This window comes from Mesoplodon densirostris, chromosome 9 (genome assembly GCF_025265405.1).
Source record: "Mesoplodon densirostris isolate mMesDen1 chromosome 9, mMesDen1 primary haplotype, whole genome shotgun sequence".
Classification (NCBI taxonomy): domain Eukaryota; kingdom Metazoa; phylum Chordata; class Mammalia; order Artiodactyla; family Ziphiidae; genus Mesoplodon; species Mesoplodon densirostris.
The window spans coordinates 65,773,030-65,787,310 of record NC_082669.1 but is presented as its reverse complement, the minus strand read 5'-3'; the positions used below and the strand labels follow the sequence as shown (position 1 = coordinate 65,787,310).

The window sequence follows — 14,281 nt, the reverse complement described above, 5'->3', positions numbered from 1 at the left end:
CAGAGGTAGCGCATAGGCATAAATTGTCCATCAACAATTAGAAAAGCAGAATTACTTCTCTTCCTGCATTGAAACACCTATGTTCAACTTGATGTGTCTGTTGCTTATGGGAACTGGTGGCTTTTGTCCTTGTCAGTAAATATTAACACATCAAAACAACGGTTGTTAAGTCTGGCAGGGTGACAAACTACAGTTGTATTTCATTCTTTGTTCTCAAGGTTAAAAGTTGGTGCTGCCCTTTTGGCATTGCTCTTTCACAAACTCTGAAGACAAATTCAAGGCCAAACCAAGGACAATGACCACATCAGCAAATTCATTCATCAGTGTAATATATATGCATCTATTTTAAAGTATGGACTTGTTTTGTTGGCTTTGTCCATTCCTGGTAATGTATAGACCCCCATCTCTGAAGACTTGTTCTAAGTTTTTCTGGGGGTCCATCAGAAATCTATTTTAAACATGTGCTAAAAAAATGTCTGCTTATGATTCCCACAACTCCCAACCTGCCAGCTCCCTTAGGGTCCCAGTACTACTTGCCCTGGGTGCTGCCTTCTTGATGGGCATACTTACTGTTATGGGCTGAATTGTGTCCCCCAAATCTCCAGTACCCTAGAATGTGACTTTAATAGGAGATAAAGTCTTTACAGAGGTAGTCAAAGTAAAGTGAGGTCTTCAGGGTGGGCCCTACTCCAATATGATAGGCATCTTTATGAAAAGGGGAAATTTGGACACGAAGACAGCCATCTACAAGCCGAAGAGAGAGACTTGGAACAATTTTCTCACACAGCCCTCCGAAGGAACCAATCCTGCTGACATCTTGATTTTGGACTTCTAGCCTCCAGAACTGTGAGAGAATAAATTTCTATCGTTTAAGCCACCCAGTTTATGGTACTCTGTTACAGCAGGCCTAGCAAACTAATATACCTGGCCATGCACTGGACCCCCCCTGAGTGCCAGAACTGTGGCTGTCTTGAGGGGTAAGGCCCCTCTCTCTGACACAAAACGCCAAAGCTGCACTGCCTTGCAACCCAACACCTGCGCTACAGCTTTTAGTTATAGTGGCTCTTTGAGTTTTTGTTCACAGTTATTTTTTGTTCTCTTCCAAGGACTCTGACACAAGCCCATGGGGCACTGGGCCAGAAACCCTCCCCTCCTCTACCACCACAAAGGACAATCCAGACTTCATTACTGGGTCAGGCTTCTCCTGCCTGGTTCCCTCTTCCCTTAGAATGAATAAACCCCTCTCCCTTCCCTTATCGAGTAATCAATTCTCCAGTCATATTGATCCTCTTTCTTAAATGGCTTTTGAATCTGGCACCATCCCAGCCCAAGCCACTATCACCTCTTGTCTGGACAACCACACTAGCACCCTCACTGGGCTTTCTGCCTCCAGACCTGCACCCCCTCACCCTCTCACAACATTCTGTTGCAAGGACCTATTTGGTGTCTCTCCTACTGGTAAGATCTGGGAGGAGAGGGACTGTGTTGGGTTTTGATCATGTATCCCTAGTACCTGGCACATAACAAATGCTCAGTAAATAGCTGATAAAGGCAGGAAGGAAGGAAAGGGGGGAAGGGGAGGAGAGGTGTGGGTTTATATTCCCTTACAGAAACCAAAGGCTCTGTTTTTTCATAGCTCTTAGTTGAACATATCCTTGCACTGAGAAAGCAATCAAGTCAATACAAATGGAGATATTTAAATAATGCCAAATGGTGTGTGATTTTCAAACTAAATGATACAGCTTTCTATATACAGGATGCATCCAGATCTGAGCCAGTCTCCAGAAAAGAGACAATCTGAGCCATGTGCCCAATTGTTGTCCTCTCTGGATTATCCAATATGTCAGAATCATATCACACATCTGTCACCTCTCTGCATTGGCCTGAAGTACAAAAGTCCTCTTTAGATTTTTGTTCCTCCCATTAAGACACTAAAGCTGCTATACCTAACTTTGAACAAGTGGTCTATGCCTTCTATTTCTCTATCCTGGGAACGGGTACAAGCAAATCTTATCCCCCCTTTTTGTTTAAATCATGGTAAAATACACATAGCAAAATTTACTGTGTTAACAATTTTCAAGTACACAGTTCAGTAGTGTTCAGTATATTCACATTGTTGTGCAACCAATCTCCAGAATCCTCTATTTTTTAAACAAACGTTAAATAACAAGAACTATGTAAAGGAATATAAGAGTTCCTAAATATACCTCCTAAAATATCTGCTAAATGTTAAGTAAAGATTAAGCATCCATTTACAGCCTTCCTTTTAAAGATACTACAGTTATTTTGCTTCAGGTTTAAAAAAAAAAAAAAAGCATACTTCCTGGAAAGGGTAAAAATGAATCTTGAGTTAAAGGGTTAACCTGCCTGTCTTAAGAATGTCCCTCCCAAAAGGGCATATCAAGCAATTATGTGTAATTTCTTTCTTCCCTGATTTTTCTGAGTGCTTCTGAGGCACATGAAAAAAATAACTGTGCTTCTCTGCCAGAACTACATCCATCCAATGGGAAGAGATCACTGTTTTGTTTTGTTTTGTTTTTTTAATGTTTTGAATGGTTTGAAGATTAGCATGGGTATTTAGCAAAAAGTACAATTTCAAATTACACGCTGCTTCGTGGTGCCAAAACACTGTGCACCATCATCTTTGATGACATCCACCAACACAGCACAAGAATGGTGGTTGTTAGTCATCTGGCTTCACAAAGCTGGAAGATGAAATTGTAAACAATGTGAGCTTAGACAGGCCTTATTAGAAAAGAAGAGTGTCTTAAAAGATGGCTTCAATTTTTTTAATCTAGCAATATCTTTTAATCACCAATATGTGTATCTAAATCAATTGCTCAAAAGGAGGAAAAATTTATCCATGGGCATCCTAAAAAAGATGATAATCACATTTACAAGTATATATACCAGTAACATTCTGGTCTTCACTGGCTAAGGTTTTGTTTATATACAAGTTTAACCACAATAACCACATATATGTGTGGACATTAAAATTACTTTAACTTTAGTATAAATTAAGTATAATGCTTAGAAAGGGACCCAAAGTGGCCCCTCCCTGGCACTGGTCACAGATCACACTATTAATCCCAGCTTGTATCTCATCCACTGACAATATAGAGGTGTAGACAGAGACTGCAAATGACTAAGTCCAACCCTAGTCATTATTAGGAGAAAACAAAAACCAAATACTCCAAAGCACATGGCTCCAGGTCAAGTATGAAGACAGGACACTGGTAAAACGAGAGTTAAAATGTTTTATTGAAGACAATTCAAGAGCCAGGGCTAAAGTCTATTTTGCTCACTAAATGAATACCTAAAACCCTCTCCTTTCAATACCCAAAAGGGTTTAACAGTTTACATCTTTAATCTCATAGTCTCTCCACAAAGTCCTCTAACAGTCAATCACAAACTAGCCTGAAGAAAGTTTCCTTTGATACCACCAAAAACACAGGTTTGTAACAGATGTCTCCAGCAACTTTTAAAACAGATCCCATATTAAGAGGTTGATATACCCATATGTATTTGTTAATCAGTCCAGGTCTGTACATGTAGCCTGAAGCTGGGAAGTAAGAGTTAGCAGAGAAATCATTGATGTAAAAATAATGCATGGAAAAGTATCAGAAAGAACATTATTTATAAATTCAAAGACAAATGCAATAATATACACAGTTGGGAACTCCCCACCTGGAAGCCATCCAGAGCAGTGCTTATATTTCGGCACTAATAAACACGAGCTTTTAGCTCACACTGACCACCCTTCTAATTAACGAACACAGTGTCAGTCTCTCAGTTTCTCCATCTATAAAATGGGAATTAAAGCTGTGTGTTGGGCTTCCCTGGTGGCACAGTGGTTGAGAATCTGCCTGCCAATGCCGTGGACACGGGTTCAAGCCCTGGTCCCAGAAGATCCCACATGCCCGCGGAGCAACTAGGCCCGTGAGCCACAACTACTGAGCCTGCGCGTCTGGAGCCTGTGCTCCGCAACAAGAGAGGACACGACAATGAGAGGCCCGCGCACCGCGATGAAGAGTGGCCCCCGCTTGCCGCAACTAGAGAAAGCCCTTCCACAGAAACGAAGACCCAACACAGCCAAAAATAAATAAATTAATTAATTAATTTAATTTAAAAAAATACTTATTAAAAAAAAAGCTGTGTGTTAATGAATGGGGGTTAAAATTCTCCCGATGAATGGTATTACAGAAAACACAAATATTACAACCACAAAATGTAGAGAAACGTGTAGCTTTGTACCTAAAAAAGGTTTCAAGTCACGTTTAAAAAGCACATGGTTAGAGAGACATGTACTTGGAACCAGACTGCTATGCAGGGGATAAGGAGAGAGGTTCAGGGTGAAATGACTCACGAATGTGGGAATGCAGAGGCTCTCGGCAGCATGAAGTCACAAGGGACCGTCCCCGAGGTCTCTCCTCTCCTCCACAAACAATGCTGTTTGTTGACTTCAAAAGAAGATGGGTGAGGAGTTCGGAAATTATTATTTTTTATTTTGGGGTTCTTCGCATCATTTACTGAATGCGCAAGCTGGTATATTGTTCAAAAAATTATTAAAGGAAAACATTCTGGTGTGTACTGAGAAATATTGATTCTCTAGTATTTAAAGGATGACAAATAGAAGGAACACTTTAAGTCTGGGGGGTTACAACTAACATCTTGACATGAGCAGAGAGCAAGTTTGGTCTGACACGAAGCTTTTTAAAAGCTTAGAGGGAAGAAACACAAGGGGATCCAGATGTCTCAAATAGAGTAAAAGCATCCCTCCAAAACCAGCTAAAGGCAAGTAGTATCTGGGGCAAAGAAGTAAGCTAGCAAAATAACTGAAATGTGGTGATCTTGACCTTTTCCAAAACGGAGGGTTTCTAAGAGTCTGCATGCAAACCAAATCCTAAGTTAAGATTTCTCAGGAAGCAAACAATCCATATCTGAAACTTACACAAAACCGAGCTCCTCTGTGGTACAAAGAATTATCTTCTAAAATGTTTAATCTGCACGTTTTCATTTGTATTAATTACATTTTCTTAAACATGTTTTGTGGAGTGCAGCACACTAATAATAACCGCTTGCTGCCCTTTGAACTCTGAATGCTTTACTGCAATCCCTTTCCTTAAATAGAATCATGGAATATTAGAGTAGAAGATTCCTTAGTGATCAGTTAGAATTGCAATTCTCAACCCTGGCTAAACTTTAGAAGCATTTCTGGAGCTTTTAAAAAATATAGAGGCCCAAGCCCCCACCCCAAACCAAGTAAGTCAAAATGGACAGGACAGGGAAGGTATTAGTATTTTTTTTATTTTTATTTTTTTTCTTTTTGCGGTATGCGGGCCTCTCACTGCTGTGGTCTCTCCCGCTGCGGAGCACAGGCTCCAGACGCGCAGGCTCAGCGGCCATGGCTCACGGGCCCAGCCGCTCCGCGGCATATGGGATCCTCCCAGATCGGGGCACGAACCCGTATCCCCTGCATCGGCAGGCGGACTCTCAACCACTGCGCCACCAGGGAGGCCCGGTATTAGTATTTTTTTAATAAACTCTACAGGTGGTTCTATTGGGCTGCCTGGATTAGAACCATTGATACAGCCTATAGATTTACATTGCCTGACACCATAGTCACTGGTACATGTGGCTATTGAGCACTTGAAATGTGACTAGTCCGAACTGAAATGTGGGGTAATTATAAACACACACCAGACTTCAAAGACTTAGTTCCCCCTGCTCCAAATCATAAAGTATCTCATCAACATTTTTATATTGATTATATGTTGAAATGATAATATTTCAGATATATTAGGTTAAATAAAATTATTAAAATTAACATCACCTGTTTGATTTTTTAAAACTATTTTTAATGTGGCTACTGGAACATTTAAAATTACATATGCGGTTTGCATTTGTGGTTCCCACTGTTGGAAAGTGATGGTCAAGACCAACACTCCTTTATCACAAATGAAGAAACTGAGGCAGGGAAGCATAATGAGTTCAAGGCAGCACTTTGGGGATACCCTCTTCTGGCCTCTCAGGCTCTTCCTGTTGCCTTAAACCACACTGTTGCAGAGCTAGGAATGGCAGAGCCTGGCATGCCACCAATCGGATTTCAAACCTTTCTTTCTTTTGTCTTGCTAATTGTTTCTTCTAAAGTTTGATATTGAAATCTATTTTGCTTATGGCAAAATATCCCCTCTCTGCTGTGCACACACTTGTGATTTGTTATTGCAGGGTTACTCATGGAAGCACAGTAACTAGAATGGATGTTAAAAAATAAATCTAGAAAAACATTAGCATAAGGAAAATGCAGAGAATAAGTGAAGAGGACTATTAAGGTTTTTAAGATGTAGATGGTCAAGTTCTAGCCTGTGAATATTTTATCCTGCTGCAGTTTAATAAGTCACCATGGAGACCCTCAACATTCTGAGGGTCATCTTTAGCACAGCATCAGCCCCTGCTCAAAATTCAGAAGTCTGAGCCTATAATATTTCTTTCCTTCCAGAAGGCAATGATTTTCTTGACAATGCTGTCATTGCAGTGAGGCAAATCAGCTCTTCATAATGGCACACCTCGTCATACCTAGGTACCCTGCTAGAAGTGGTCTTCACCCTTCAAGCCTTCTACCCCTGGTGCATGGATTAGTACCTGGTCATTCAGAAGCCAAACAGCATTATAGTTGACTTAAAGAAGAAAATCTTGTTTTGACAAAGTAAAATGGTCCCACCAGATCTGGCAAACGGAGATAAAATGTATTTCTTCTAATAATCAGCTAATTCAAACAAAAACAAAGATGTTTTTTGTTTCGTGTGGTTTTCCCCCCTTGGGAAGCCAGCAGAGAGAGAACTGCATAAAACTGGCTGAAATGTGTTATATTTGAGAAATCATGCAACACAGGGGCTCCTCAGTGTAATCAAAGAATAAAAGAGACCTAAATTCTGATATTAAAGTGTTCATGCAAAGAGCTGGAAAGGAAAACTGTGGGTCAGGCCAAACAACACATACAGTAGATGCATTCAAGATTTCTGTTGAGATATTCTTGTGCTCCATCCTAAATACAGCAAAACCTAAACATCATCTTAAATCAAATGTTTGGTGCTCTGGAGCCCCCTATGTTGCATGCATGAATTCTATTAGTTATGATTAGTCAAGTTTTGCCAGTCAAACCTCGAACAGCATACTTCCAGACTCAACTCATTCCTTATTCACCTCTAAACACTCTCATATACACCAGCCTGGAAAGATAATATATTACAGACGGATCCTAGGCAAAAGCACATCTGCCAGAGTGAAAACAGCACTTGTTACTCTATTCAACAAAAAGAAAGATTATTTATTTTAACTTTAAGAATTTTTTGGATCCCTTCCTCAGAGATGAAAAAGAAAAGACAGGAAGTAAAGGAAGTTACTGCCTTATTCTGAGACAGTCCTATAGACCATTTTTTGTTTTGCCTGGCTTTTAGTCTCAAATAAAATCTGAATGGTGTAGTTTTACAGGGCATGTCTAATCATACTGGTAAAGAAGAAGAGTGGCCTTCAAATAAGGAGGCCAATATTAGAAAAATTAACATTGCAGATATATAAAAATAACCAGAATAGAAACTATAGTTTGGGCTTCCCTGGTGGCGCAGTGGTTAAGAATCCGCCTGCCAACATAGGCAACACAGGCTCAAGCCCTGGTCCAGGAAGATCCCACATGCCCCGTGCGCCACAGCTACTGGGCCTGCGCTCTAGAGCTCATGTGCCACAACTACTGAAGCCCACGCGCCTAGAGCCCGTGCTCTGCAACAAGAGAAGCCACGGCAATGAGAAGCCCACGCACCGCAATGAAGAGTAGCCCCTGCTCGCTACAACTAGAGAAAGCCCGCGCGCAGCAACAAAGACCCAAGACAGCCAAAAATAAGTAAATAAAAATAAATTTATATAAAAAAAAGAAACTATAGTTTATATGATCAGCGTATTCATTCAAAAGATCTGATAAAAATTTGTCATTGAAAGGTTAGTGATCAAAAGGCTTGAAAAGAGCAAAGCATCCAAAGCCATGGTTATGCTTCCTTCAGGACAAGGGCATTTACGGCCCGACACATGGAAAGACCACCCAACCTGGAGGCAGGGACCCAGCTTCTAGGCTCCGTTTGGCACTCTCCAGCTCTCGGCCTTAGATGAGCCAGGAGAACCACCAGGCCCGAGGTCCTCCTCTGCAAAGTGACGAGGTTGGTCTGTCAATAAGAAGACTCCCTCCAGTTCCAGCTCTGTTTAATGCTATCACACAAGCCTACTTCACATCAGAACCCCTAAGCCAAGAGGAACTCTTACTAAGATTAGTTCAAGCCAAATGCCAACCTGGTAGTTTTCAATCCTTGTTAATCTTAGGGTACAGATTACAAATATGAACCTTGAGGAAGTAGAAGGAAGCGGCTAAAATATGTACTTTTAAAGTGTTAAGTTGATTCTGATCTATTTCTCGGAAAAGATAAATGGGCAACAGAGTGAGCTTGGAGGAAAGAAATATGGAAAGGTCACTGTAACATCTTATACATTCAGGAATTTACCCTAAACTTTTAACGTTTTATTTTGAAGGTACCAGAGTCTCAGTAAGAGCTTGAAAAAATTTTACTTTTGTTTCTGCAACAGAAACAAAATTTTACTTTTGTTTCTACCAGTATTACCTGGAAACTTGTAAAAGCCTTCTCTCTCTCTTCTCTTTTCTTACATTAAATCCATGATTTGTGATTCCCAACAATGGAATACTAATGGATCCTCAAAAAACACTAATTGTCCATTTTTTCCCTAATTACAAAATGTAAGAACTCTTTAGTGAAAACATTAAACATGATGTCATTTTTAAAGTGCCAGAGTTTCTATGTAAAACAATGCCATAAAGTAGATAGCTTATTTAGTTTACAAATAGCAACACAAAAAGGTTCTTTAAGTCTGTTTAGCATATCTAAAAGTGCTTCTTTCTCACATTTAAATATTTGGAGCCGGTCCCCCCCCAACCCCAGTTTATTACCTTATCTCAACTGTATAATTTTCTTAAATAGGATTCAGAGAAATAGTCCTAGATTTACATTTTTAAACACTAATTTATAAAAGCATTGGTTGATTCCCATAATACAGCTGGTAGTCAAACTGGACAAGATAATGAATTGACTGAGATCATTGTTCCATCTTCATCCAAGAAAGCTGTCTCTAAAAAAAGATCTTAAATTGCTGTAGAAATCCAATTTGGAAGAAGCAAAAGAAGCATATAGATGGGAAACACCAGCCATGATCACATTAATTTTGTGGCTAACAGCACTGCTTTGAAGTGAAGAAGAAGAAAAAAAGATGACTAAAATAATAAGTCCACTCAAATCCCCAATTTTAATCTAACAACATAACCAGAAGAAAACCAACTACAAAATGTGACACAAAATTCGCATCTTGGTGATCCAGTGAACATCACACCCCCCCACAAAATAATTTTCACCTTAATCAGAAGCAAAGAAATGCTAAGGAAACACTATAAGATTGTGGTGCATCATTGCTAAACAGCAAATTATAGTAAGAAATCAGGACAGCAGGAACCTGACATTAGTATGAACAGCCACGGAAAGTCTACAACTGATTGGTTTTGAATCCACAGGTGTGGGAAATAATAACGACAAATAATCATAACAAAAATCTTCAACTTACTGTAATTGAAAAGCTATACAGGGAAAATCTCTCTAACAAACTACTATTCACTTAACCCCTTATTCAAAACAAAAGCTGCGACATCACAAAGATATAAAAATAAAGGCACTGTTTCCACTTTTTTGTGGGAATGTTCTAATTAGCTCTCTGCTCATATATAAACTATATAAGGTCACAACTGACTTCTGATTGACAAGCAATTTATGGATATCAGCAATTTACATTCAAAACCAGTTGGCTGGAAGATATCAGCTGAGTAAACAAGTTTAGTCTGAGTAAAGTTGAAAAATAAAAATCTCAGGAAAGCTTGTGGAAAAGAGAATTCTTACCTGGCACATTATTTCACATGCTTTGTAGCTTCCCCACTGTACTTCTCATGCTCATGAACATTATTTTATCCAGGAAATAATGGTCTTATTCACACACACACACACAAGCACACAGAAAACCTTCCAACAAAATGCTATCAAGTCCCAGGAAACTACAAAAGCAACATTAAAAGTTAGTGTAAAGTAAGAATTCCATTTGTGAATCTCACCTATGAAACTACAAGATCATTCTCCTGGAACCAACTACAAAGTTCCCTTTCTGCTTAATAAGAGTAATAAACATCACCTTACCATTATCTGTAGAATAAAATCAGCAACGTGTTGCTTCCTGCAGACACCAAATCAAAATTTTTCTTCCTTTCTTTCTAGTAACTTCTTTTTCCCCAGCGAGATTAGGAAGAAAATAAAGCTTTGAGTATTGCCTCAGTAGTTCAGACCTCAAGACTGTGAAACTAGCTCTCAGTAAAAAAAAAAAAAAAAAAAAAAAAAAAAAAAAGAACAGGTCTGGTATTTTACAATCACTTCTGCAGCCCAGAGGTACCTCCTGGACTACCGTACCTCCTCTCCTTCCTGGCTCTAAATTTCTTTTAGTAATGAGACTAATTTTTCCAGTAGCCTTGAACTCCCCAGATTTAACTGACATGGAAAATGTGACTAAAAACTTGTAGAACTGTCTAGCCTCCAACCTTACACAGAATCAACTTTGTTGTAAGTGTTGAAGAACACCTCGCAAGCAGCTACTTGCTCCTTTAGACTCCTGCACGACACAGCACAGAACACCAAATAACACTGCGCCATCTAGTTAGCAAGCTGCACTCTCCATTCTAGAAGGGGGGACACCTTCAAACCCTGGGACTTAAGGACTTGTCAGAGTTCAGCTGCTCTAAAGGTCCAATTGTTTATTTAAATAAAAAAAATATCGCTACTGAGATAATCCACATCTAGTGGATATGGGAAAATTTAGGTTATAATGGCACTACAAACTTTTACATCTAACTTTGATTTACAAGATAAAAGCAAGTTTTAAATTAAAAGGGCTTTCTGTTAATAGAGCTTATTATTCTGAAGACGGGGAATGATTTTCTTCGAAAGTTGTCCCTGGGTGCATGCCTATTATCTTTGCTTTTCCCCTTCCACTAATGAGCATTTATCTAAAGAGCCTGTTAATCCTCTGATGTGTGCTTCTGGTCAGAGGTAACAGTTTGAATAAAACCACTAATCACTGATCACTAAATCACTGATCATTAATCACACTCTCTAGTGCTGGTGACCCGGGCCATTTTCCCCTTTAGGTCTATGTATGCATCACAAACAAGAAGTTTAACATTTTAGATGCACATGTATTGTGTGGAGGTTATACTATTTCATCTCTAGATGTGAATAAATAATAAATACTGCCACAAACTTGGGGAAGGATGTCAATTAGACCCCAGACAGGAGTTTTACAAATGCCTACTCTACAGCATGGCTTTCACACTGAAGAAAGTAGATCTGATTATAACAAAACATGTGTTCTTCAAGAAATTCCCACATACTCAGAATATAAATTTTCCTTTATTTAGCTTTCACCAACTCCAAATCAGAGAGCACTCAAATCTTCTGCACCCACCACCCCCCATCCAAAAGCCTGTTAGGAAATCTCTTGTTTGATTTCTGCTGCACACTGCAGCGTCCCCATCCCCGAGTTCTTTTTACTTTTATCCCTTAAACATGTCACACACAGTATTTTTATTTCAACTGCCAGATACGTGGATTCTGACTCAATTCAATGACTTAGGTATTTAACTTCCTCTTTAAATATAGAAACGTAAGGTTAAAACACACACCAATTTATTGTATGGTACTTTGGGTTCGACGACTCACATTCCCTCACTTTGGAAATGAAACGTTTAGTCTTGAGCCTTTGGCTAAATTTGGTTTAGTCAGCATCCTCAGTCATCCCTCTTCGGATAACCGGTCTGAGGAAGGCGCTATGTAAAATTAAGTACTTTGCTTGCAGCGAGTGTGTTGTTTTCCTAAGTCACCACAGGGACACAGTATTATCATAATGTCTCTAAACATTTCCTGAGATGCCTTTTCTATCAGAGTTGAGCATTTTTGCCCTGGAGAAGCGAGCTCGCTGGTGCCTTTCTTAAATAATAGAAAAGGGCAGATTGTGTGTGCGCTGAGCAGGCACCGCGCTCCCCTCAGCCACCAGAAGCTCTTACCCTCACTCCGGGGACTGTGATCTCCCCAGGGAAAGCAGTAAAAGGCGGAGGCAGGGCCAGAGTGATAACAGTGTGGGCGGGAGAGGGGGTGGAGAAGGAGGGGTCCGGGAGGAGAGGGCAATAAAGATGCCCAGGGAACCGGCGATTGTACTAGTACGTTGGGGGCTGGGGGCGGAAAGCATTGTTGCTTTGTCAGCACTTCTAAGCCCCCAACCCTTGAGTATCTGAAGCTGTTAATCAAACACTTACTGGCCTGCAGAATGACGTAATGGACCTGTATTCAGCCTTTATTCCTTGACACATGTCAGAGAGGGAGGGAAAAATAAAAATCAAACACTCAGCGGACTCTGACAACGAAATCTACAAGCAGCCCACTTCAGTTCCTGGCCTTGAACAAGCCTCAAGTGGAGGCTGCGCTCGTTCAGGGAAAGTTGGGGTGGACTAGATCAGAGGCTTTATCTACCAGATACCTCCCCACTACCTCCTCGAAATAAATCTATGGCAAAGGAAAAGCGGGATGCAGCCGCCGGAAGGAAACATCTCCTTGGTTCCTTTGTGCGTCTTGCCCCTCTAAGAACGTCTTGAAAAGTTTTAAGCGATTCCGTGGAGAATCTGCTGGAGAGGAAGACTCTGCCGCCGGGTCCTGAGAACTGCCACCGCGCCGCCGCGGCAAAAGCGGGAGCTGTCATTTGGGGCAGCGGCGGGGAAGAGGTAATGATGCCAGCGAGAACCGGACAGAGGCAAGAGGCGGCTGGAGGAGTGCCGGCGAGGAGAGCCTCGCCACGCTCGAGCCTTCCGCGCCTGGAGTGAAAGCCAAGTGCCCTCCAAGGACGATGTCCCCTCCCCCGGCGCGCGCGCCCACCACCTGCGGTGGGCAGCTCTGCGGAAGAGGTGGCAGCAGCAGGTTCGGCACCCGGGAGGGAGCTAGCCCCCCGTGCGCCCGCCCGCCCGTCCGCCCCCTAGGTGACCCGGCGTCCTCGCCGCGCCCGCTGGAAGTTTGCAAACTTTCTCCGGGGGTTCCGCCGCATCACCGGGAAGTTGGGGACGCGGGGGAAGGTTCCTGGCTCGCCGTCTCCGCTGCCGCCGCCGTTGCCGCCGCTTGACCGCACTTCTGGAGGGTTCCGCACCTTGCCAGGTCTCTGGAGGCAAACACACACCCCCGATTCATAACTGTTCCCCGTGTCAGGGAAACGCACGCGCGCTCCCACACACGCACGCACGCCGGGGCGGACACGGCGCTCGTTCCACGTTAGCATCCCTCCAGTCGCACGGCGCGGCGGCCACCAAGACGCGCTCCGGGACGGACACGGCGTGGGGTCTCTGGGATAGCCTCAGGACACAGCCGATTCCACAGTCCACCAGCATTTGAGGCCGGACTTCCCTCTGGTCCGCCAAAGTGTTTACAAACACAGATCACCCTCCAAAAAAAATGCATCGCATCTTCCCTACTCCTTGCCCTGCGACCTGCCCACTGGACCAAGTAACCTCGCGGCTGCTGCCGAGAACCAACCCCTGCAAACAAGTACGCTCCCGAGATGGCTCCCGCGGCAAGTGCAACAAAAGTGTCTAAATGCAAAAGCCCCAGATGTGGCCGAGCCGTATTTTTAGGAACTTACCAAACAAGTGTGGAGAAGGCAAGAGCGGAGCCCGGGTGAAGGGACCACGTTGGACTGAGCAAAGATTACAATACATTCTATTTAGAGTGCATTACATCACCCCCCCGGTGACGTCACGTGGGATTCCTGAACTTCTAAATCATTGCGGTCCGTGGGGGAGGGAGGGAGGGGCGGGGCCGGCGCGCCGAGGGGGCGGGCTCCGCCCCGGCCCCGCCCCGCCCCCGCCCCAAGAGCGGACCCTGGTGCACCCGCGGCGGAGCGGTGGCGGCGGCAGTGGCGACCGCGCAAGCAACAGCTCGCAGAGCCCAGCGCCGTGTGACACGGCTCCCTGACATTAGTGGTGTGAGTCAGCTTGGAAACAATCCTCATGGTTTCAGACAGGACCACGGAGGAGAGGCAGGGACACGGGCTGTCCCGTGACGGGGGCCTGGTAGCGTTTGAAAGGTGTGGGGATGGG

At 42.7% G+C, this 14,281-nt stretch overlaps 1 protein-coding gene across 5 annotated transcripts in view; it reads right to left on the bottom strand.

Moving 5' to 3' along the window:
• CREB5 (cAMP responsive element binding protein 5) overlaps nucleotides 1-13,871 on the bottom strand; it is a 412,989-nt gene extending 399,118 nt beyond the window's left edge. For 4 of the 5 annotated variants that reach the window (XM_060108880.1, XM_060108882.1, XM_060108884.1 and 1 more), the window contains exon 1: nucleotides 13,825-13,871. The gene's annotated coding sequence lies outside the window, so the exon portion shown is untranslated. Of the gene's footprint in view, nucleotides 1-4,366; nucleotides 4,390-13,824 lie in introns of those variants that run through there. The other variant, XM_060108881.1, reaches the window with a different exon arrangement.
• Nucleotides 13,872-14,281: the final 410 nt, after the last annotated feature.